This window comes from Molossus molossus, unplaced genomic scaffold (assembly GCF_014108415.1).
Source record: "Molossus molossus isolate mMolMol1 unplaced genomic scaffold, mMolMol1.p scaffold_m16_p_21, whole genome shotgun sequence".
Lineage (NCBI taxonomy): Eukaryota > Metazoa > Chordata > Mammalia > Chiroptera > Molossidae > Molossus > Molossus molossus.
In genome coordinates, this window is record NW_023425357.1 from 22,375,624 (window position 1) to 22,400,215 (window position 24,592).

General features: G+C 47.5%; 1 protein-coding gene across 1 annotated transcript in view; it reads right to left on the bottom strand.

The window, feature by feature from the left end:
- The window catches only part of CDH13 (cadherin 13), an 840,526-nt gene that overhangs the window by 30,992 nt on the left and 784,942 nt on the right, over positions 1–24,592 (bottom strand). The window lies entirely within an intron of this gene.

Sequence of the window (24,592 nt, forward strand, 5' to 3'; positions counted from 1 at the left end):
AGGGGAAACTAAAAGTAGATGAGTTTGGAGAGACTGGTTATTAAGAACCTGAACCACTGTTGTAAGGGGTTTGGATTCTGGATAATGGGAAACCATCAGAGATTTAAAAATTTTTGAGGTTGTTGTCAAACTAATACATGCTATCCAAAACTCAACTAGGAAGAGTCAGAAAACTTGACCAGACCTATAACAACTAAAGAAATTGAAGCAGTAATCAGTAAACTCCCAGCAAACAAAGCCCTGGTCCAGATGGCTTCACAGGGGAGTTTTATCAAATAGTCAAAGAGAAACTAACACTTAGTCTCTTCAAACTATTCCAAAAACTTCAAGAGGAAGGAAAACTTCCAAGCTCTTTTTATGAGGCCAGCATAATTCTAATTCCAAAACCAGATAAAGACACTACAAAGAAAGAAAACTACAGGCCAATATCCCTGATAAGCATAGCCACAAAAATCCTCAAAAAAATATTAGCAAATTGGATCCAGCATTATATATAAAAAAGTATTCACCATGACCTAGTGGGATTTATACCAGGGATACAAGGCTGGTACAATATTTGCTAATCAATACATGTGATACACCACATAAACAAAATGAAAGATAAAAATCATATGATCATATCAAAAACATTTGACAAAAACCAGCATCTATTCTTGATAAAAACTCCCAATAAAGTGGGAATAGAAGGACCATGCCTCAACATAATAAAGGCCATATATGACAAACTTACAGCCAACATCATACTAACTGGGCAAAAACTAAAAGAATTTCCCTTAAGACAGAGATGCCCACTTTTACCACTCTTATTCAACATAGTACTGGAAGTCTTAGCCACAGCGATCAGGCAAGAAGAAAAAATACAAGGCATCCAAATTGGAAAGGAGGAAGTGAAACTGTCATTATTCACAGATGACATGACATTGTACATAGAAAACGAAAGACTCCACCAAAAAACTACCAGATTTAATAAATGAATTTGGCAAAGTAGAAGGATACAAAATTAACATCTAGAAATTGATGGCATTCTTATACACCAATAATGAACACTCAGAAAGAGAAACTAAAAAATAAACAAATAAAAAATCCCATTTACCATTGCAATAACAAAAAAATTAAGATACCTAGGAATAAATTTAACCAAGGAGTAAAAGACTTGTTCTCAGAAAACTACAGGACAATGGAAATAAATAAATAAAGGAAGATATAAAAAAGTGGGAGCATATGCCATGTTCATGGATTGGAAGACTCAACATCATTAAATGTCCATACTACCCAAAGCAATCTATAGATTCAATGCAATTCCTAGTAAATACCAACTACAGGCTGTCGATTTCTTAATTCTCACAGAATGTCTATCGTTTTAAACCTATTATATATTTAAAAAAGAAATCTTAAGTAGAATTTTTATTTTTATTTTTAAAAAATGTAGTATTTGACCCTGGCTGGGTGACTCGGTTGGAGCGTCATCCTGTACACTGAAAGGTTGTGGGTTTGATTCCCGGTCAAGGTGCGTACAGGAGTCAACCGATCAATGTTTCTCCTTCACATGTGTTTCTCTCTCTCACTTGCTTCTTCTCTCTCTAAAATCAATAAACACATTCTTGGGTGAAGATTTAAAAGAAAATGTAGTACTTGACTTTTTTATTTTTGGCCAAGGAAAAAAATAAATAGTATTCCTGTGCTAAAACAAACAAAACAACGACAAAATTAAAAAAACCCACAAAACTATTCCTGAATACAAAACCAAACCAGGGGGACAGCTTTACTGAGGCCAATGGCCAGTCCATGGCAGTGTCAGGATTTGAACCCTGTCTAGTGGCAGGGCCTGGCTCTGAAACTACACTGGCTCTGCCCAAACACACGTGTTGTCAGCATCACACGGGAGCTCAAAGCAGGGACTCTGGAGTGAAGAAGACCTAGATTCTAACTGTGTGATCTTGGACCAGTGACTTCTCTGTCCCTGCTCTGTGAGGTGGGATACGCCTAGGGACCTCAAGGGGGCAGTCGTGGGGGTGAACTGAGCCTGGTAGGAAGTGCGTGTTCAGGGCGGAGTCGGACCACCCATATGTGTGAGGGGTCAGGCGCACGTTCCCCCTTTTGATGAGATCTCAGCAGAGCCCTGGGAAAACAACACTCCGAAGCTGAAACACGGAATAGATGGAGAGAATGAATGAGGCTAACATAGGTTTTCCCACACCCTCTTGCTGCCTCGATGACCATTTCTGTATTTCTTAAAAACAGAAGAAGTGTATTATTCTTGAGAATGAACTGCGCTAAAAAACACTCATCTTTCCATCTTGACAGCAATTTACACGTCTACTCACAAACCCCTTCTATTTTCTAGGACCCAGCTGAAACGTCTCCTCTTGGTCAAGTGTATGAGTTCCCCAGCGAGAACCAGTCCTTCTCTCTAGGTCCGTGCTCAGTACATGCATAGATTAGAATGCCTGTTAGAGTGTAGTATGGGCCCTCGTGAGCCTGCCGCCTTCACCAAACTCTGAGCTTGATGTCGGGAAGAGGTTAGAGTTAGATAAACTACCACACGCCCATTGTGCCTGGCTCAACAATCCAGCATCGCATTTATTTTTGTGGTTCACAACAATCAAACACAGTTAGTATCATCCCTGTTTTAAAGATACGACAATCTAGATTCAGAGAGGCTTAGCAACTTGCCCAAAGCAGCACAGCCAAGAGGTGGTAAAGCTGGAATTCAGTGCTGGTGAGCCAGCTTCTGGGGTACAGTGTGTTACTTATGCCCAGGAGCAGGTGTTGGCTATTCTGCATTTCCAGGGCCAAGTAGAACGCCTGGTACATGGTGGTTGCCCAATAATTTATTACATTCTGTCTCTTTCAGTTGCAACAATCATGGAAACAGAAAATGCAAAGAAAGGTAACATTTGTTTCCCATCTTATTAGGCAACAAGTTCACCCTTGATCTAGGAGTGATTTGTGCTGGTTAAGCATATTTGAAATCATGAAAAATTGAAATGGACCACAATTGAGTCCCTGATTACTCAACTTAGAGTTTAGAATAGAAATAAAATGGACATCATAGAGCTTTTCAAGTTGGCAAAGAAACAATGCTCTTTGTTTCTCCCTGTCATGTTTTCCATCTTATGATGCTGTGGTTTCGCAGTACAATGAACATCTTTGCTTCTTCTCTTGTATGAGAAGTTGTAACATGCAGTTAAAAGCTTACAGACATTACCTTGGAAGCTGTTCCCTAATGGCGTTGCCCAGTGTGGTTAGGCTTGTACGTGTCACATTCCCAGTGAATGCAAGGGCTTGAGGGGTTCACAGGGTAGCATTTCACTATTTTCTTCCTTGACACATAATCAGGCATCTATTGCTATGCAATTTAACTGCATTTTTCACTGGGACTTTCAATTTTGTTTCCTCTGTATTTTATTTTATTTTATTATTTTATTTGGGGCTGCCCATCACAGGCCTTGGAAGGCATGCCTGGGTCCTAGATCTTGACGTCAGCTTGCTGCTTCTATTCAGAATCATAGCCACAGACAGAGATGGGGACACTCCATTTACTGAGCACTCCCAAGTGTCCAGTGCTGGGTTGCGCTGGGCCCGTGCAATGCAAACGAAGACCTGGGTGAAGACCCTGGATGTAGGTGACATCCTCCCCAGCCTCGGAGCTTTATCCCCAAAGGGGAGGGCAGCTCGTGACCACCAGCCAGCTCTTCCTCTTCCTGGCCGCTGGGCCTTCCTGTCGGATCAGCCCTTCTGACCACCGGTCTGGCACCCTGTGTCAATTTCGGACATTTTTCAAAGCTGTCTTTTTAATAAACCTTTTGGTGTAAAAATACCAGCGTGCGAGATGTTTTCTGTGCTTCTGGGCCAGAAAAATGCATGTGCCTTATTAAATTGGAATTTCCGGGCAATTTATCTGTCATGTGAACCTTGCTTCTTACAGGGGAAGAAAAACCAAATTAAAAGAGGACTCGTTTCGGTCTTTAATGCAGCTACACGGAGCTGCTTACTGCTTGCCAAAGCTCTGCCTCTCTCAACTGTCAGCGCCAGGAGATGCCAGGCAGGCTCATTAGCAGGATCGGGCATGGGGATGGGGCATCTAACCATGGTCAGGAGCCGCAGGACAGGGGCCAGGACCAGATGTTGATTGGCAAGGACTTCCAGAGCCAGTGGCTGCCAGCTCAGCCCTCTTGGGGCCCTGGTCATGGTGGGAGGGAGGAGGAGACTCAAGGGTTTGACATGCCCCTTCTGCAAGCTTCTTGGGCTCACGCTCTGTGCTGTGGGGATCCATGTTTGCTCAGCACAGATGCCCAAACCCCATGGGTTAGTATAGCTTTACTTTTGTTTTAGATTAAAAATGAGCCCTGGCCAGGTTGGCTCAGCGGTTGAGCATCGGCCTGCGGACCAGAGAATCCTGGGTTCGGTTCCTGCTAAGGGCACGTACCACAAAAAAAAAAAAAAAAAAAAAAAAAGAAAGAAAAAAGAAAATGTTACAAAGTAACATGGTGCTATTAGTGCAGGAGTAGCCAAATGGATCAATGCCATTTAATAAAGCACTAGAAATGGGCAAATTCTAGATAGGTGTAAATGTAGATACCTAATATCATGTATCTAATATATATATTAGCTAGACATCTATCAATCTATTTACCCATTCAGATAAACTTTTACATACAATGATATATAGTATGCATATCCATATATGTTCAGAAATGTACTGTTTGATATGGGTGGCATGATCAATTGCTTGGAAAAGCCAGACCTTTCAGTAAATTGTGTTGACTCATCCATATAAAAAACCAAGTTGAGTAGCATTCTGATGCCCTTTGACCCTTGGGCATGTTAGAATCAAGGTAAATGAATGTAGAGAGGTCTTGGTGTCTGCTCCCAAACTGGTAGCCTGGGTTCCCGGGGGCGCAGATTTGGGAAGGGGTTGGTGCTGGGGAAGCCAGTGCACAATCCCCAGGGCTCTGCAGACACCACAGTGATGGAAGCGGGTCTAGAGCAAACACTAGTTGGGGAACCACCAGGAATATCCTGGTTGATGTCATGAACTGCAGGGAGGGTTGATGTTTTGGGACCAACATATGAGCCTCACCGCAGCCCCTTCTCAAAGAGGAGTCAGTAAGGGTGGGAGAGACTATGAGAGCCTGAAAAATGAACACGAAGAAAAGGGAAATGCAGAGGGGTTTTATATTCCCACGTTTCAAAAGCCAACGACCATGCAAAAGCACCGTGGAGAAAGAAAACAGTAGGCATACACTGAGTTCCCCACTTAATTCCAGCCCAGCCGGCCCCCTGGGTTAGATGAAATACCTGCATGAGTGATTCAAATCAACCACTTTATCAAAAAACAACTAGAAAGTTATAGACTTCTCAGTGTAAGGCAATAGGCTGGTTTCAAATAGGGCATGTAGCGACGGCTCTGATACAAAGGAAAGGGCGTATTCCAAGGCTGCCCAAAACAGCAGAGATCGGAGGGTCAGTGATTTCAGGTTCCTGGTTCCGTTAGATGCCACAGCCCATCACAGGGCTCATGGAGACACCAGAGGATGCATTCTCTCCTCCTCCCAGGGAGCCGGAGAGGAAGAAGGCAGTCTTAGTCACAGGAAGGACTTCCCAGGGATGGGGAGATGCACAACCAGTAGACATGGACAGGAAGAGCTGCCCAGGAGAGGCCTAAGTAGCACCTCGTAGGGTCAGGAAGATGAGGATAGAGCTGGGCTATGACTTCCATGGATCAATACCAGCTGGGGACATGGGAGGAGCTCTTGACACTTCGAGACCCTTCCCTGGACACCCCCACCCCAGCATCTCAGAGCCCCTGGTGTTCACTTTGCATGAGGCTCTACTAGGTCACAGTTCTGACCATCATACTCTGGTGGCAGCTGCCACCTCCTGCAGGCACACGGGCCAAGGCTGGGTTGGTTCCCTCCAGAAATTCTGACTCCTACTGTGAAAATCAGCAATGCACAGGCATATCTAAGGGGGTCCCCTCCCACCCCTGCCATGGATCAAGGCAGGTTTGGTGTAAGTCCACATCTCTGGTCCATTGCAGGAAGTAATATAGGAGGCAAAACCACTAGGGATCACCTTTTGCTGGGACCACTGTTCTACACCTGACTCTTGGCTCCTGTGCTGCTTATCACCGCCATTCTCCAAAGAGCAGCCAGGACAGTCCCTTTTAATTTTACATCCTAGTTTGGGAGTCCTTGCTTAGAATCCTCCAATGACTTCCCTTTGGGCAAAGAATATAATCCAACCTCCTGACCATGGTCTTCAAAGCCGTGCCCAACTCTCCATTCTCATTTCCTGTCTCTTTCCTCTCCTTCCCTGAGCTATACACCCAAGGGCCTTCCTAGTCCTTGAAAAGAGCACCTCCATTCTAGACCAAGACTTTCCCACTAGGCTCACCCACTTGTCTCTTTAGATTTCCTTCTGTGTGTCTGTCATTGAGATCTCAGCCCCAACCCCAGGGCCTCTATGTTCCCTGCAGAGACCAATGCTGATTGTCCTGTCTGAAGTCTGCCTCCAGCCCTGTCTGGCTTTCCAACTTAGAATATAAACTCGTGGGGACAGTGATCTCCTGCATCTTATTCAACCCTCCATCCCCGGTGCCTAGAATGGTGCCTGGTCCACATGAGCAGGTACTGAGTTGTTGAATAAATGAATGAATGAGTGAACCGAAAGTACAAGACTTCTTCAACATGCTTTGACTGACTCATATCCCAGGTGACCCAGAATTCGAAAGAATTCTGTCCTGAGGTGCCTGTCCATCCCTTCCCCATGCACGTCCCTCTTTCCCAGGGGCCACTGGACCATCCTTTTCCTTTGGTACAGCCAGACTCCTGCCCAGTGCTGCTGCAGACATCCCTCCAGTGGGCTCAGGCCTCGTACCCGCTTTTGACAAGGGCTCAGTGAGGTGAGCCTGTGTGTCAGAGGTCCCCAAGACCACGCCATGGTCAGTGACTTGCTAGGAGGACCTGCAGGACTCAGGATGTATGTGCCCATGGCTAGGATTTATTACTGCGAGAGGGTGCAAAATTGGCACAGGGAACAGCATGGGGTGAAGTCGGGGGATCAGGTACCCCCTTCCAGAGTCCTCTCCCAATGGAGTCCCCCAGGACATGCTGGCTTCCCCCAGAAACGAGTTATGATGACCCACGTAAAGGGCTGTCCACCAGCGACACTTCTTAGACTCAGTGCCCAGGCTTTTATTGGGGGCTGGCCACATAGGCACCCTCTGCCTGGCATGTGGCAACATTCTTGGCTTCCAGAAGGAAAGCAGGTGTTCAGTATAAACCACATGTGTTTACACAAACCCCGTAGGCACAGCCAGCCACTCCTGTTATCTGTTAGAGTGGTGGGAACCCTCCCCAGGGCCAAGTCCCCAGGCATCAGCCAAGGGCCAAGCTTGTAAGGGGCCTTTTTAGGGCGCAGTCTCAGCCCTGCTATGCTAACTCTTTTCCGAGCGCAGGGTCCATGATCAGAGTGAGGAAGCTGGTGCATCAAAAGACATTCAACTTATTTTTAGCCATCATTTCATTCCCGTTGCTCCTAAAACCATTTGAATTCTAGAGAACATCTGTCAAAGCCCCTGAGGAAGCTGGAAATCATGAAGGGAACCCCTCTGTTAGGCAAGGTGGTAGTTGGCTCCAGTCCCTCTCACGTTTACCCGAGGACACGCTGATGAGGTCTTCTGTGTTCATTGCGGAAAATTCAGGCAATACAGACAAGCAGAGAAAAGAAATTAAAATCACCCTCATCTACCTCTGGAAATAAGTGCTGTTAGAGTTTCAATCTAGAGGCTTCCAGCCTATGTATAGATGCGTCCATGCACATGTGTGTTTTCCATGTGATCATCCTGTTCACTCATTCATTTTGTATAAATGTTTATTGAGGGTCTCATGTACCAGGCACTTAGTGAAGGTTGTGGAAGTGCTGTATTGGGTCCGCAACAGTGTATCCCCTGCTCTGTTGAAACTTACACTGTAGCAGGGAGAGAAGATACTAATTAGTAACTGCACAAATGGTTACTTAATTACAGTTGTGATCAGAACTGTGAAGGTGGTTTTCTTCACATCACACATCTTGTGCAGAGAAAGTTTTACTGTTTGTAGTATTTGCTTTCTGTCTTGTATGTAGAACTGGAGCACACATCATTGATCAATAATGTATGTACATTATTGGGTGTCATCATCTCATCAACCAGGGAGAGATAGACCTTGTCACCCCTATTTTACAAATGAGGGGACAAAGGTTCAGAGTGGGTCAGTAGCTTACCCACATTATATAGCTTTTAAATGAAGCCATGGTTTCAATGCAGATCTCTGCTTCCTGAACATAGTCTGTATTTTCTGTTTGCCTTGGAAGGAGCCCATGAGGGTTGGTAAATTTTCTACACTGTCACTTCTCTGGTCTGGGCATTTACCAGCCTTGTTGAGTATGATAGGGCCTTTTCATTTTTACCAAGTTCTTCAGGGGGTTCTTATTCATCAAAGCTTGAAATCCTCCATTCTACCCATAATGATTAAGCTTGGAGCTGAAACCCTGGGGCTAGGTCCTATGGGTGGGTTTTCCTTAGAGGACAACTCAGGAACAAAGGATAGGAATCTATAGAATGGTAACATTTCCTGCCCTCCACACACCTACTAACACTTCCTTAAAATTATATTTCTGCTTATAAAAAAATCATACACATTTGAGTTCGGCCAGTGTGGCTCAGTGGTTGAGCATCGACCCATGCACCAAGAGGTTGCCAGTTCCATTCCTGGTCAGGACACATGCCCAGGTTGTGAGCTTGATCCCCAGTGGGAGGCATGCAGGAGGCAGCCGATTGATGTTGTCTCTCATCAATGTTTCTCTCTCTCTCTCCCTTCCTCTTTCTCTAAAATTAACAAAGAAAAAAAAAAAAGGTGAAAAAAGCATACACATTTGAGAAAGGTTTAATACCATATAGCACATGTGTATACATTCAGAAATTCTTCATTAGAAATTCTCAAATAATATTGGTGTAAGCTGCTTTTTTGTTTATTTGCTAATCCTCACCTGAGGATATTTTCCCATTAATTTCTAGATAGAGTGGAAGGGAGGGAGGGAGGAAAAGAGAGAGAAACATCAATGTGAAAGAGACACATCAATTGGTTACACCCCAACTGGGCCGGGGATTGAACCCAAAACCAAGGTATGTGCCCTTGACCAGAAATTGAACCCAAGACTCTTTGGTCCACAGGCTGACACTCTAACCACAGATCCAAACAGGTCAGGGCGTAAGCTGTTTTTTTATTAGAAGGCTCATACTGACAATGTCTAAGTCAACCTTGGAGATTTTCCCTGGGACCAATTACTCTGTTGTAACGAAGATATCAAGATTAACCGAGGTCTGAGAATGATGTCCTCTAAACAATCGTCAGCCACTTCCTGCTTTTGCTAGGGGGAGAGAAAGAGCGGGCCCAGCTGATCACACGTGAGTGTCAAGAATCAGGGACCTGACTGCCTCCCAGCGTGAGCCCCGCGTGCACCCAGCCCTCCCTGGCAAACAAGGGACCTGACATTCCTCAGGTACCAGCGACTTACCAGCGACCTTACACATCCTCTCTAAACACTCTCCCAACCCTGTTCCAGGCAAGCCGGCTTCTCGCTTCTCCCAGCAAAGGTCACGCCTTTCCAGCCATGAAAGCTCTCCTTTGACAGTACAACTGTCAACTCCCCAAAGACGCAAGATGCCAGGAGGAGGCTCAGAGCGATGTTGGACCAGGGCAGGGACCTACGTCAACCAGCACAAGTGAGGATGCAGCAGAGAGAAGTCAGTTAATGGCAGAAGAAAAGAGAAGAGAGTGAGTTCACAGGAACCTCAAAAAGGAGTTGATCTGAGGAGTGAAGGGTTAGGAGAGGCCCTTTGGAAGACAGACAAAGCCCTTGAATGGCTTGGAAGGACACCTCTTTTTATTTATTTTTTTATTGATTTTAGAGAGAAAAGGGAGAGGGAGAGAGAGATAGAAACATCGATGAGAGAGAACATCAATTGGCCACCTCCTGCATGCCCCCCATTGGGGATTTGACCCACAACCTGGGCATGTGCCCTGAATGGGAATCGAACCTGTGACCTCTTGGTGCATGGGTCGATGCTCAACCACTGAGGCACACCGGCTGGGCGGAAGGACACCTCTTGATAAATTGAATGTGAGGTGTAGTGAGGACTGTCATGGAAAAGTTATGTCAAAAGCAAAACAATCCGGTGGAGCTATCGTGAGACTCCGGGCCTATCGCGATAGTCGGGGCCTATCGCGAGACTTGGGTTCTATCGCGAGACCCCGGGCCTATCGCGATAGTCGGGGCCTATCGCGAGACTCCGGGCCTATCGAGAGAGGGCGGGGCTATCGCGAGACCCCGGGCCTATCGCGATAGTCGGGGCCTATCGCGAGACTCCGGGCCTATCGCGAGACTCCGGGCCTATCGAGAGAGGGCGGGGCTATCGCGAGACTCCGGGCCTATCGCGATAGTCGGGGCCTATCGCGAGACTCCGGGCCTATTGCGAGAGGGCGGGGCTATCGCGAGACCCCGGGCCTATCGCGATAGTCGGGGCCTATCGCGAGAGGGCGGGGCTATCGCGAGAGGGCGGGGCTATCGCGAGAGGGCGGGGCCTATCGCGAGAGGGCGGGGCTATCGCGAGACTCCGGGCCTATCGCGATAGTCGGGGCGTATCGCGAGAGGGCGGGCCTATCGCGAGACCCCGGGCCTATCGCGATAGTCGGGGCCTATCGCGAGAGGGCGGGGCTATCGCGAGAGGGTGGGGCCTATCGCGAGAGGGCGGGCCTATCGCGAGAGGGCGGGGCTATCGCGAGAGGGTGGGGCCTATCGCGAGAGGGCGGGCCTATCGCGAGAGGGCGGGGCTATCGCGATAGTCGGGGCCTATCGCGAGAGGGCGGGCCTATCGCGAGAGGGCGGGGCTATCGCGAGACTCCGGGCCTATCGCGAGAGGGCGGGGCTATCGCGAGACCCCGGGCCTATCGCGAGAGGGCGGGGCTATCGCGAGACTCCGGGCCTATCGCGATAGTCGGGGCCTATCGCGAGAGGGCGGGGCTATCGCGAGACCCCGGGCCTATCGCGAGAGGGCGGGGCTATCGCGAGAGGGCGGGGCTATCGCGAGAGGGCGGGGCTATCGCGATAGTCAGGGCCTATCGCGAGAGGGCGGGGCTATCGCGAGACCCCGGGCCTATCGCGAGAGGGCGGGGCTATCGCGAGAGGGCGGGGCTATCGCGAGACTCCGGGCCTATCGCGAGAGGGCGGGCCTATCACGAGAGGGCGGGGCTATCGCGAGACCCCGGGCCTATCGCGAGAGGGCGGGGCTATCGCGAGAGGGCGTGGCTATCGCGAGACCCCGCGCCTATCGCGAGACTCCGGGCCCATCGCGAGAGGTCGGGGCTATCGGGAGACTCAGGGCCTATCGCGAGATTCTGGGACTATAACGGGAAGTGGTGCAGTTGTTTTGGCAAACAAATCTGGCAGTTCTTGAAATGATCAAACATACTACATGACCCATCAGTTCTGGCAAAGAGAAATGAAAACTGGTTCACACAGAAACTTCAACATGAATGTTTATACCTTAATTTTTTATAATAGCCAAAAGGTATGAACATTCCGAATGTGAATGAACATTTGAATTAATAAACAAAATGTGGTATACACATATGGTGGAGTATTATCCCACGGTAAAAACGGATGACGTACTGATATGTGGTACAACATAGGTGAATCTTGAAAACACTATGTCAATTGGAAGATCACTTATATATAAATGGAAATTCACATGGAAGTCTGGATAGGAAACCCCAAAGGATAGAAAGTAGGTTCATTAGTGCTGAGGGGCAGGGACATAGAGGGTGCTGGATAAAGGATATGGGATTTCTTCTGGAGGTGAGGGAAATTTTCCAAAATCAGCTGTGATGATGGGTCAATGGTTGTGCTTACCTTTGACCCAATTAAATAAGTAGACTTTTAGTGAGTGAATAGTATATGTGAATGGCATCTCAATAAAGTTGTTTAAAAATACTCATCCCACCAACCCTTGCTGCTTCCATCCAAGTTCTCACATTAGAATAATTTTTCTAAACACCATTTTCACCATGTTGCTCTCTTTTCGGGTGAAACTTTTCAGAGTCCATAAAGATGTCACCAATTCAACGACCATTCATTGCACACCTACTGTCCTAGGCACTGATAAATGCAGCCACACACTTTTTCTGCAGTTTCAAATCTCAACTCTTTCCGCCTTGGAGGCTTCACCTGCGTGACTCGCTCACTTCCTTTCCCATTGACCTTCTCAGAAACAGAGACCCTCTGCGCTAAACAAATGCCCTTGCTTTTCCCAGTTCCTTTTCTATGCTATTGCTCAATGTGGACAGTACCTTTTTACCCAAAACGCAGGCCACGGTCTGACCCGTCCCGCAGGTCGAGCAATGAGGACTCTAGAGGGGGAGTGAGGATGAGGAGGGACAAGAAACACGAGAAATGGAGACAAGACAGGATTCTGATCAAGTCTCGTTTATTCAGGGGGAGTTCACATAATAGATAGGAGAAAAACAGGTGAAACAGTTAATGAGTATCCCACCTGAAGCAAATTCCAGTAAATACCCCAGGTTGGAGAACTTTTCTTGCCAGTGACAGTTTAGTGAGGTGGGCAGGGGAGAGGCCTGTGAGGAACAGCTGAGAAGAGACCTCAGGGAAAGGGCAGCTGGGCTTCCGTGCTGTTTGGGAGGCCCAGCCCTGCGACCTGGTGTTTCACCTGGATGAATTCTGCCTGTCCTGTCTAGGTCGCCTTTTCTTCTCTCCGAAGTTTTCTATCCCTAATTCAAAGTCCATCTCCTTCCAGAAGCTCTCGTGGTTGACCTGCCCACCGTTCCTTTCTTTCCCCAGATCAGTCTGTGAATCCTTCGTTCCTCCTCGCCGCTCGCTCTTCTGGGACTGCCTGGCAGTCCACCGAAACCTGCTCACGGCTCAACCTCAAACAGCAGCTCCTCTGTCTCTTCTATACTTTGCTTCCTGTGGGGTGAGGAGCGCTCCTTTCCGATGACTGTCGCAGAGTCTTCACAGATTGGATTCCTTAGCGGGAGGTCACCGGAACCTCGGAACCTCGGTGCTGCCGCGGGTGTGATATGTGACCTCAGGCCAGGCAGGCTCACTCGGGCTGCAGGCCTCTGCCCGGAACATCTGGCCGGAGCAGCGCTAACACCCCACCCGGCCCAGGGGGAGCCTCACCCACCCAGTGACGTAGCGGAGGCTGCCACCTGATGGCTGTCGTGAGAACTTCCCCTGCCGATGGTGCCCTGCGTTTGCTAGCCGGTCTCCTTCCCAGAATCGCCAGAAATGAAGGAAAAGGGCCTTTGCTGAGCCCGTGACCTCCAAACACGGGGCTTCTTATATCATTAAAACCACCCTAAGAGAGACCAGGGGGCCAACAGAGCTTCTGCTCTTATGTTCTCAGGTCTTTCCATAATTTCAGTTAGGAAGGAAAGAATTGCTTTTCAATTATGTACGCGAATCAAACGTGATTGACCTCGTACCTTTCATAAAGAAATGTGTTCATTTGAACAAAATGAGCCCTAAAGTAGGGTCATTCTTTTATTTTAATTATAACCATTTAAAAATATTTGTACTGATTTTGAGAGCGAGAGAGAAAGAGCGCCCCACCAACCGAGCCACACAGGCCAGGGCTAAAGGAGGGCGATTCTTAATTCAAATATAATTAATTTTAAAAAATTATACTAAGGGTAGAATTTTATTTTGTTTTACTTTATTTATTGATTTTATTTGGAGAGCGTGCTTATTAGAGCTGGGACAGTGAAACAAAGGGGGCTTGGGGTGGACGGGGCACCCAGGCGGTGCTCTGCGGCGGCTCCTAGAAACGTTTCAGGACAAGTGAGCGAGGCTGCTGAGAGCTCGCTGGGAAGTCAGAGGAAGGGGGCCTTGGAGACAGGTTCAGGGGGGAGCCCGGGACAGGCTGCCGCTGCCTGTTGCTCCCCTGCAAGTCTTGTGGGGACTAAGGGTAGAATTACGGACGCTTGGGCAATACAAATATTGGACACGTGGTATCCCCTTTCTGGTGTCCTTCAAAGCCCAGCAAATAGGTGACAAGTTTAGGCCTCCCATGAAACACTGCAACCACAGGGTTTTCACTTGGGTTCGTTTCTAATACCTGGTATTTAATACCAAGGTATAAACGACTTAAATATCCTAACACACCAGCCATCTAGAAATATTTACGTTTTAAAGGTGTATTTCAGGGAGTACAAGGACCAGCCCAAAGAATAAATCTTGAAGAGTAGAATTTAGATGTGTAAGAAATCGGGTGGGGAGATCCTCTGAGGCTCGGCGACCTTTATGGCCACCCTTCAGTTAGACACAGGGACCGAGGTGCTGGTGGGACTTCGGGCTCAGAGGCAGGAAAGGGTACTAGGAACTGCTCTCAATGCGCTTGCTTTCTAGACGGACACCGTCCCAGGAAGGGGATTATCTTTTTCGTTCTGGGGTATTTGTAGGAGACAGTGTGGTCTAGTAACGTAGAACTAGCCTGGGAATTAAAAGAGTGGGTTTTATTCCTGTTCTTCCCATTTATAAACCAAGTACCTCTGATCTTGTTCTTAAACTGTTCCGCTAAATTTACTAATCCGCATAATGTGCATAACATCTATCTGAAGGGTTGCTCTGAAATACTAAGCAGGACCATAAAAAAAAAAAAAAAAAAAGCAAAACAATCCTCGATTCACCCATGATCACTCTGAGATTAGCTTATGGTTGGGGTTAAAACACACTTATCAACACACTTATTTTCATCATTTATTCTTTCCAAAGTAAGATCTCTACCACATCTCTTTTGCTTTGGAGTCAGATGTTGGTCCCCGCTTTGAATCAATTCATTGTAAGTGGCCCTTTTCTCTCTCTGTCTTTAGAGAAGGGCTGTTGGTGTCCCCGTTCTTGGAGGACTCCTGATTTGGAGTGCCTGAGCTGCACAAAGGCACGAAGGCAGGACCGGGGGGCTCTGGGCCCTCATGCCGAGACGTGTCCTGTGAAGTTACTTCAGGCCCACACGCCTCCCCCTAGCATGCTGGAGACCTCGACTCACCACAGGTCATAAAACATTCTTAGGAGGAAAAAAAATACCTGCTCAATCCAACGAGAGAAACTGCCACTTTTCCCTGGAAAATCTCAACGTGTTTGTAAACAGTTCACGCTAACGGCTCTGTCCTCAGCACCAGCCCCCCCCCCCCCCCCCCCCCCCCCCCCCCGGAACAAGCACCTTCTGTTCTTGTGCATTTCTGAAACATGACAAGGTTCTGCTGTCTTATCAGGCTTGTTTAAGGAGATTTGCATGTTAATGTCCCTGTAGTGATGGGAAGAGTTTTCAGTGGCTGATTGTCTTTAGCATTCCTAGGGCCTGGGGCACGGGCAGGTCCGGAAGGCCCCCACACCAGAGATCTAATGAATAAGAGTTTCATTCAAGCGTTGCCCCTGACCCAGGCCACCCAGGACCCTGCAGCCTGCTCCCCAGGACCACCTTCATGTCCCCACAGAGGCTAACTGGTTCTCCGTCCCTTGGCCAGCCTTTATCCTGAAAGCCCATAAGCTGGGCCAGGCCTGGGCCCGGGCCCCTGGCTGGTGAGTGGAAGCAGGATTTGAGGGTATGAGGGTCTCCCAGGAGGTCATCACATGAGCAAGGAAGGGGACAGAGTACTGTGTCCAGGAGCCTGGGCTCCCTAGACACTCACTTTGGGAGACTTGGGGTGACCGACGTTAGCAACAGCAGCCTCTCTTTCTCGGATTTCCAGGACAGAAGCTTGGGAGTCCTCTTGGCTCCCCTGCATATGCCTGCGGATGCTCTTAGCCTGATGTCCTCCGGCCCCAGAGCCCACCGCTCGCCCACTATCCCCATTTGGCCAGTTGATAACCAAACTTTAATAACACTTTATTACAAAGCTAAAAAGCAAATTAATAGGAGGTAAAATTGTCTTGTTGTTTCAGAATTTGGGAGGGGCTAGGACCTCCGTAGCACGTGGCCCAGGTCCGGGGCCCCTCTGACCAGGTCTCAGTGTGGTACAGCTTGCAGGTCAAGTTCAGCTTTTGTCCACTTCTGCCAGTGGCGTGCTGGTGTCTGAGCCAGGTGCCCAGTTGCCCAGGGTGGGGTGTCTTAAAGAAACATGCTCTCCGGGAGAGCAAACGGGGATGTCTGAAGACCAGCGTGGGAGAGTTACTCACTCCTGCATTTGTGCTCCGAGTTTATTTTTATTGGGTGATTAATTGACATGCCGTGGCCTTTGCTCCAGCACCTGAGTCTCTGAGCCCAGCTCCGACCGAAAGCATATTGGTGCTTTCAAGAAGAGGTCGATGAAGAAGCCCGGCTGCCACAGTGACCGCAGTGAGATAGATGGCTGAGCCTTGCTCTGTGCCTCCAGGGTCAGCGAGCGCAGCCTGGCAAGCTGCCACGGGGAGGTTCTTACAGTAGCTGTGCTGGCCAGGGGACAGCCTTCTCCCTCCCGCGGAGTCCAACCGGCGAGTGGCCTGCAGACACTGCTCCTTATGGAGGTCAGTGCGTGGGGGCCCAGAGAGTCTGGGCTTCATATGGAGACACCTCCCCTGGGAGCACATTTCCACTGTCCTTGGCATGACTCAGAGTCTACAGGGGCCACCCCGCAAACAGGGGATTCTGCTGGCTACTCTGCGGGAGGCCAGAGCGCTCAGAGCCACACGTTCTCAGCACTGGGTGTAGATTCCACAGCCTCGCTCAGTGCACAGCGTTTGAACCGCTGCTCTGTGTCCAGCGCTCTGCTGGGGTCTGGGGAGACTGCGGTGAAGAAGGCTCCTCCCTCCTGAGGCTTCCCTTCATCAAGGGCATTTACCAGCTGACACTGTACTTTGCATATGAGGTGGTGAGTGCCCAGGGCAGTTCTTATTGGCAGTGACTACTCATGTGTCTGGGCCATCATTGGCCTTAGTCAAGGATGGGTGAACAGAATAGACAGGTGAATGAATAAGCATATATCTAATCTATCTATCTATCTATCTATCTATCTATCTATCTATCTATCTATCTATCATCTATCGTGTGTATGGTAAAAATACCAGGTATGTGTGTATGAATACACAAAAATATATTGGTATTACATTATATATGACATATAACGTTATATATGGTATATATACACACATAATGTAGTCATTACATCCTTGTTATGAATTTAATGTTTGTGTGTTCCGCCACCCCAATTCATATGTTGAAGCCCCAATCCTAGTGTGTATATACCTCCAAGGAAGTAATAAAGGTTAAATGAGGTCAGAAGGATGGGGCCCTGTTCTGATAGACTTTGTGTCTTCATAAGAAGAGACACCAGAGAGCAGTCTCTCCCTCCCTCCCTCCCTCCCTCCCTCCCTCCCTCCCTCCCTCCCTCCCTCCCTCCCTCCCTCCCCTCACATGGCGTGCACCAAGGAAAGTCACAGGGAGAAGATGGCCATGTACAAGCCTGGAAAAGGGCTCTCACTCAAAACCCAATTGGGAAGAACCTTGATCATGCAGACTTCCAGCTTCCAGAATCATGAGAAGTGCATTTCTGTTGTCGAAGGCCCCTGTCTGTGCTATTTTGGTATGGCAGCCCTAGCAAACTAATACAATACTATATAAATATTAGGTTGAATTATGAGGTTGCCATTTTACTGGTTAAAACCGGTCAATGTCAGCAATTTCATATGGCCCAATCTAATACATAAATGTATATACAATCAAGATGACATGTCATAGATGTGTGTTTTCCCTCTGCCGGACAGAGTTCATCGAGGGAGACATGTCTTATTAATCTCCACTTTCTCTTCTCCCCAGGCACCTGCTGGCATTTGGTAAACATTGGTGACTGATGAGTAAATTACTAAGATGAGCTCTTTGAATTTCTGTTCCAGCAGAAGCCTTAATATAGTTTATATCAAGGCTAGTTCACTCATTAAAAATAATTACCTTGCACATATTGGCAGGAGCTATCGAACTGCTCACCAAAAACTTTTCACTTCCCAGGAACTCAAATTCAATGTTTTCACAACACACACACACACACACACACACACACACACACACACACACACCAGTGTCATTGGACCTTCCTGAGTCACACCGCTCATGTACACAGGCTTGTGGGCCAGTGGGTGAGAACAGGCACCTTCTCCCCAGGTCTCTTAATGGAGCTGAGGGCTCAGGGGACAGGTTTCTTTTCAGAGTGACGGTCATGTTCTAAAATTGGGAGCGGTGATGGTTTCACAGCTCTCTGAATATACTACACATCATTGAATCATATATTTGAAATGAGGGGATTGTATAGTATGTAAATTATTTCTCAATAAAGCTGTTAGCTGGAAGAAAAATGTCTTCAAGGAAGTGAGTTTGCCATGGTTTCCAAGATTATTGAAGCAAAGCCCAACACCCTTCTTATGATGCTCTTCAGAATATCCTACTATTGAACTGCAGAAGACCCCAACATGACAGAGGCATTTAGATTTTCTTTCATTTTTGCCTGCTTGACATAGGCTGAGTCAAACTAAGGACTCTCCAAGTCTCATCTATAGGGTCCTCATTCATAGTGGTAATGACTGCAGCAGAGTGGGCTAAGGTGAATACCTGTCTGGTTAAGAATGAATGAAAGAAAGAATGAATGAGTGAGTGAATGAATGAATGAAGGAACAAGCACCTTGCTCTCTGCTTGGCTTTCCCTATCAATACAGCTGTTGTCTGTGAATGAATGCTTCACTTATTCTTATCTATGAAAACTACAGCTGTTTCTTCATGCTATTGAGGGTCCTTATTTCTCCCAAACTCAAACAGAAGCTCTGGTCCTGTCAAAACTTGGCCTGTGACATTACTTTCACTCTTGGGCCTTGGTTTCCTTATCTACAAAACAAAGGGCAGCTGTGGTACATATACACAATGGAGTACTATGCAGCTGTAAGAAAGAAAGATCTCATATCCTTTGAGACGACATGGAGGGACCTGAAGAGTATTATGCTAAGCGAAATAAGCCAATCAGAGAAAGACAAAAACCACATGATCTCAGTTATTGGTGGAATATAAAGAACAAAAAAAGCTGATGAACAAATAGACCCAGAGACATAGAAAGGAGTATGGTTCAGACAGACAAACCTCAGAGGTGGGGGATGGGGGGGAGGGATGAGATGAAACAAAGAACTTATATGCATGTATGCATAACTGATAGACATAGACAAAAATGCTTGGCTGGGGGCTAGAGGGAAAAAGGAACAACATCTGTAATAAAAACAAATTACTTAATAAAAAAACAAAAACAATAACAACAACAACAAAAAACAAAGGGCACGTTCAATGATGGTCTCCGAGGATCCTTCTAAGTCTAGTAACTTATGACAGTCTTCACCAAAGTGACTGCTATTCATTGGTGAGCAAAAAGTTCTAAAATTATTCCTGGCAGGCAGATTCAAACCAAAGTCCTGGTAGTTTCTTTCTACATGATGTGTGACATTTCGTAACACAGTGTAAGTGCAGAAAGTGAAAAGGCGGACATCAAAGTTGAAAAACAAACAGCTGGGAAAGAATGCCTATAGAAATTGCTCACTCTGACTTCAGAGGGATAATTTTTTTTTTTTTTTTTATAAAAAGATCATGAGAACTAGATTTATGTCCCCAGATCCAATGCAAATGCAGGATTTGTACAATAACCATTTATCAGCTCCCAAAGAGCTGATTTATGGCCCACCCAGCCTACTTTGTATTCTGATGGTCTCAGAAAGATAACTGAAAAAAAAACCCAAAAAACAAAGAAATCTCCTCCGACTCATTGTGCATGACGGGTTATAAATGAGCACAACTTGATTTTCTGCTCTGGAAAATCAGGGTTTTGAGACTCTCATTAGAAATTAGTCATTAAAGCTGTTCCCCAACTTGACTGTTTGGCCCATCGTTCTGTTGTAGTTTTAGTCATTTCCTTTCCTGACCATGTTGGGCAGGGATACCACTGCCTTTGCTTTCGTACGTTCTAGGTCACCTTCTTCTAGTTGTAACACCAAGTCACCAAACAGACTGTGCCCAGCACACGTTACACTGCTGTCCCTGCGGAGACTGTGTGCCACTATGAAAAGGTGGGCGATGCAGAACCGGTACCCAGCATGTGAGATGTTGTTGGATGATGAGTCGGGTGGCCCAGGACCTGGCTTATGGGAGGCACGGTGCTGGCCTGGAGGGGTGGAGACAGAGGTGTAATTGGGCTCTGGTCCTCCTCTCCAAATAGTGGAAACTTGAATTAGTGTTTCCCAGGCATGTGCCCCGAAGTACTGGTCCGGAGTCACCTGCGGAGTTCAGAGACACAGATCCCCAGGCTCTGACACTGGAGGTCTTGGTTTGGTAGGTCCGAGGCTGGGCCTAAATCTCTGTGATTTAAAAACCTCCATGGGTTTCTGATGCAGCTGGTGCAGGGACAGGCATCTGGGACTTGCTGGAGCCTGGGGCTCTGCCAATTCCTCCAAGCAGCTGTCAGGCTGAGGCACTGACGCAAAGGGTAGAGTCCAGTGTGTCAGATCAGCAAGAAGGTCAGGATGGCCAAGAATCTTCCTTTTTACCCTCCATGTCTCGTTAACCGACCACCAGATCATTTTGCTTCTTTCTCAGTGACTCTTAGCTCTCTGCACATCTGTGAATTTTCTTCATGGTGGCTCTAGTCCTGACCAGCATCATCGCTTACGTGGCCTCCCAGACTCGTCTCTCTTCCCTTAAAGTCTGGCTTGTGACTGAATGAGCTTTTTCTGAAATTCAGATCTGATTATAACATCCTTCCGAGTTTCGTCCTTCAGGTGGCCCCACTACCTACAGATCAAGGCTCAAGTTCCACAGCAGGCTACATGCGACCCTTCACAACCCTGCCCGGTTGTTGAGTAAGCAGATCTTGGCTCTGTGCCTTTGCCTATGCTGTTTCCTGGGCCTGAACATCCTTCCCTGGTCTACCATCAAGTCTCAGCTTGGCCATCTCTCCTTTCCTTGACTCTTGCAGGCAGACTCTCTCTGATCTTGCCATACAGTCTTTTTTGCATCTTGAAGGTCACTTTCATCACAGGTTTTATATTAAAAGTGTTTTATATAGCAACCTCTATATCTCTAGACTAGGTCTAGGTGAGAGAGGTCATATACATTTTGATGACTGAATATCTCCAATATCTGTGAACTAGGGTTAATTCACATTGGTTCAGTGAATGAGGGCACCCAGGGTAGGATGATCCTCGAACTGTTAGAAAGGCTGAGAAGCTTCGTACGAGTTCATCCAACAGCTTTGAAGGGAGCAGCTTCCAGACAGGTCTCCCCTTGGAATTTCCCTGTTTGTAACACAGCCCTTGTTTAACTAGCAGCAGCCTGTGCCGCTGTTGATCTTTCTCCACCACTAATCTGGTTCCTTTGGGGCACCTGGCGCTGCTCAGGTTGGTAGGGAGGGTAAGGAAAGAACACAGGTCTTTAGGAGAGCATCCCAAGATCCCTTAAGGAGGACTGTAGGAGATGGCTTCAACATAGTTGCAGGATACTTGAGCTAGGAAGGAGACTCATGGCCAATTTGAGCTTGTCCAATTTCATCCATCCATGCATGCACCATATATTCATCTATCCATCCATCCATCCATCCATCCATCCATCCATCCATCCATCCTTTCAGCATTCATTATAGGCTATTATATCTATATACCGCATATATGACAGAGCTTGTGTTCCAGAAGAGGGAGCAAGATCATAAGCAACAAGTAAACAGATAAAACGATAACCTCAGAAACTGACACATGCTCCGAGCCACCACTCTGGACCACAGCATAAGAAGTGACAGGTGATCGGTGGGCAGAGTTGTGGAGGGCTTCTTTTGTGAGAAGTGGCCAAAGAAAGTGTCGCAGAGAACATGACAGAGGAGTCAAGTGGAGATGCGGTAGAGAGAATGTTCCAGCAGAGGAAACCATGGGAGCTGATGAGTCTGGGAAGATCCTCCAACTGGGAAGCGTGTTGGGGATAGTGGGGAGAACTGAGTTCAACTTCTGGATCCGCCATTTAAAAATCATTGAGAGGGGTACTAACTTTTTCAAGCTTCTACATTCCTATATGTACTAAAACCTTTGCCATAAGGTGGTTGTGAAGATTGAATCATGTGTAGAGCATGGCCCTTGGCATGGGGCAGGTTCTCAAGCCCAGATATTTCAAAATCCTTTTGCCAGGTGAAAGTCATCCTATTTTTCTCATCAGCAACAGAAGACAGGTAAAAAGATGAATCACCTCAGTTCTGGTAACCAGTTTCAGACTGACACCTCTATCTGATTTCGGTTTTGTTCCATATTTTTAAAATGCTCTAAGTACTCGCTTTATTATGCATGTCACCCGGCTCTAGTTACTGTGAAACTAGAAGGTCACAGCTTGGCTCTGGGCTCAGAAATATGGCACCTGTCAGGCGTGTGATTTAGGAACTTGGCCTTCCTCAGTGGAGCCAACGCATAGTAAATGAAGCCAATGATTCAATCTGTTGCTGCTGAATAAAAGCTGGGAGAAATCTTAAGCTGCTATATTAACACAAAACTTATTATTAGTAAATGTTTTTCGTACGATGACATTGAACCCCTCTCTCCCCACTTCCCTCCTGTCTCAGCCTCCAAATAGCTCATCGCTGGAAGGAGGGCTAAGAGGCTCAGCAGGAATCAGTGACTCTGCCTGACAATAACCAAAAGCAAAATAAAACTGAGACTCCGTACAAGGGTGTGGGACAATAGGACACGTGGACCCAATCTGCTCAGGTTCGCAGTGTTCGGCTCCCCTCTTTCTTTTTAAAACAAATTTCCCCCCCTTTATTGATTTTAGAGAGAGTGGAGGGGAGAGGGAAAGGGAGAGAAACATCAATGAGAGAGAACATCGATTGGCCGCCTCCTGCATGCCCCCCACTGGGGATCAGGCCCACAACCTGGGCATGTGTCCTGACTGGGAATCAAACCGGCGACCTCTTGGTCATGGGTTGATGCTCAACCACTGAGCCACACCAGCTGAACTAGGCTTCCCTCTTTCACAAACATTCACATCTGGCTCTTATTTTCTTCTTCTATTGCCGAAGGTACCTGGGTAAAGGTTCAATGCCCATTTTTTTTGAAGAAGAAAAAGTCCAGATTCATAACATTTGCCTATTCCCATGGTGTAAATACTTCCACTGTGGTCAGTTAGTCATGACATCAGTGAATACAGAGTTGGGAGGGTAACAACTGACTCTTGCCAACTGGTGTGAGCCGGCTCCAGGACACCATCACCCTAAAAATAATAATGACCACCCACTCTGGTTGGGCACTGTGGCAGGTACTGTAGACATGGTGTTTCCTATAATCTTAACTGTCATTGTTTGAGGCAGGAATTATTATCATCTGCTCAAGGATGAGGAAAGCGCACTCAGAGAGATGGTGTGGCAGGTACAGATTTGCATCACTAGAAAGTGGCCGATAGGATCTGGGATTGGGTGCTACTTGCCCCTCTCACTGTGGCACACTCCTGGCTGCCCCCGTTCCAAGTCCTTCTCTTTCTTCCCTAGATAAGCACCTTCCTTTCTCCCAGGCCCCGTCACTGCAATGCTCTCTCGTGTAACCACCCCCACTCCGGTTTACTTCGCTGGGCCCCAGAGTGCAGTCTGCACTTCCTCATACCACCCCTCTACTCTGGCAGAATGGGTTTCCCTACTGTCCCCGAGGTGCCTGAAATCACTGGCCTGCCTCTCACATCGGCTTTCCCCCACCCTGCTGCTCCATTCAGATCCTGGCCTCTCCAACAGGCCCTCCGGGGCCACGTTAGCCCCCGGATCTCTTCTCTTCAGCTTCTACAGCTTTTATAGCCTGGGCCGCTCGCCTGACCCTCAGGATCAGTGGCCTTTCTAAAAACAAGTGTTTGCTGGGTTGTATTTCTTACCGCTCCCAGAAGACCACAAGCTACTTTAGAGACAGTGCGGGACACATAAGTGCAGAAGAGCCGCCAAGAATCGCTTGCTCACACCGGTGTTCAGTAACAGGGTGCCGCCCAGGAGGCTCCCGACGTGCCCACTGTAGGAACACGGCAGGGGAGGACCGGCCACGTGGGATGGCCGCCCCTGAGCAGCCTCATGAAAACACATCTATCTATTTAAAAACATATTTTAAGGTGGCAAATCTCATCCTCTCCACCTTCTAAACTATATTTAATTGCTACCAAGAGCAAGAGCCCTGGCCTGTTGGGCTCAGCAGTTGGAGCGTTGGCCTGTGGACCAGAGAGTCCCGGGTTCGGTTCCTGCTAGGGGCACGTACCAAAAAAACAAAAAAGTAAAAAAAAAAGAGCAAGAGAAGGCAACTTCCCTGTGGCTGGGTGTGGAATCAATGAGTTCTGTGTCCCGGAGCCGGATACACGATACATGGGAACTCCATGATCTAATCCATGGCGTTTTCGGGGACAGAGGGGGCTGCCAATCCCAAGTTAAGCGGGTCTGGATGGCCACGTCTGTGACCTGCGGGTGACTTTGGTCGAGCTCAAAGGAGCACGGCCCCCGTTTGAGCATGCCCAGTGCGTATCCCTGAGCCTGTATTT